The following is a 1,644-nucleotide window of genomic DNA, read 5'->3' on the forward strand; positions in this document are numbered from 1 at the left end:
TATCTATCTATCTATCTATCTATCTATCTATCTATCTATATATATATATATATACATTTTTATTATTATTCTTATAATTTGGTATGCAAGTACTGTGATAGAAGCTGCGCTTCAATCATAGGAAGAATCAGCCATGAAAGAAGCTGCAAGAAAGGGAGCCCCTGATATGTTCGATTAAGTGACCTCTAAGCTAAATTGACCGTCTGCATACACGAAAAGGGCCAGTTACATAGATACTAAACAACACCACAGAGGAATCGACGTAAGCTTAAATAATAAACCGCGATAGGTGAATCGCGATAAATTCGCGATATGCGATATGGCGAGTGATTACTGTATATATATATATATATATATATATATAAATATATATATATATTCTTTTATTCTGTTATTTGTTTCAATCATTTGACTGCGGCCATGCTGCAGCAGCGCCTTTAGTCGAGCAAATCGACCCAGGACTTATTCTTTGTAAGCCTAGTACTTATTCTATCGGTCCTTTTTGCCGAACCGCTAATTTACGTGGGCGTAAACACACCAACATCGGTTGTCAAGCGTTGATGAAGGAGACACATACAGCCACACAAACATATACATACAGACACACACAAACATATATATATATATATACGACAGTTTCCATCTACCAAATCCACTCAGAAAGACTGGTCGGCCCGAGGCTATAGTAGAAGACACTTGCCCCAGGTGTCACGCAGTGGGACTGGAACCCGGAACCTGCGCTTATGAATATTCTTTTATTTTTTACTTGTTTCAGTCATATATATTTATATATATATATTTCGGATACAATTATATCTATCTATCTATCTATCTATCTATCTATCTATCTATCTATCTACTAATATATCAACCTGAATTCCAGTTACTTATTTATTTATTTATTTATATGTTTCTGTATTTATTCATTTATTATCTATTTACCTGTGTTTTCATTTTCGTCTTAGAATACTTTATATTTCTCTGGGACACGGCTAAATCTTTTGGGGATAATGTTATTGTTACTGTTATTAGATTCGTGATCAACAGCTTGTTAGAATCTATCATGTGTACGTACGGCTTGTATAGAACACTCGAAGGCAACAAATAACAAAGCCATAAAATTTATTAATCAATATATCAGATACACTTTGTTCCATATCAAAATTACTGCAGACATCTTAATAAGATGAGAAATGCTACACAACTCCAGATTCTATAGCAATTTACGCAACAAAGTATGCGATAAATAAACACGCATTGGATTTGATACCTAACGGCTTGGCTTGTACCTGATGAAGAATCAGATTACACCATTGTAATTGCATTCAAACTATTTGCATTTTTCTTGAAAACGTATCTAGTACTTAACTGCATTTGTCCACTCATATCCATCTTTCTTTCTCTGCTCCAACGCGACGCATCCATTTCCAAGTAAGTTGTTATATATATATAGGAGTGGCTGTGTGGTAAGTAGCTTGCTTACCAACCACATGGTTCCGGGTTCAGTCCCACTGCGTGGCACCTTGGGCAAGTGTCTTCTACTATAGACTTGGGCCGACCAAAGCCTTGTGAGTGGATTTGGTAGACGGAAACTGAAAGAAGCCCGTCGTATATATATATATGTATATATATATATATATATAT

General features: G+C 35.2%; 1 protein-coding gene across 1 annotated transcript in view; it reads left to right on the forward strand.

Moving 5' to 3' along the window:
• LOC106874738 (uncharacterized) overlaps positions 1 to 1,644 on the forward strand; it is a 13,678-nt gene that overhangs the window by 1,634 nt on the left and 10,400 nt on the right. The gene's annotated exons all lie outside the window — the stretch shown is intronic.

Source organism: Octopus bimaculoides, chromosome 14, assembly GCF_001194135.2.
Source record: "Octopus bimaculoides isolate UCB-OBI-ISO-001 chromosome 14, ASM119413v2, whole genome shotgun sequence".
Taxonomy (NCBI): domain Eukaryota; kingdom Metazoa; phylum Mollusca; class Cephalopoda; order Octopoda; family Octopodidae; genus Octopus; species Octopus bimaculoides.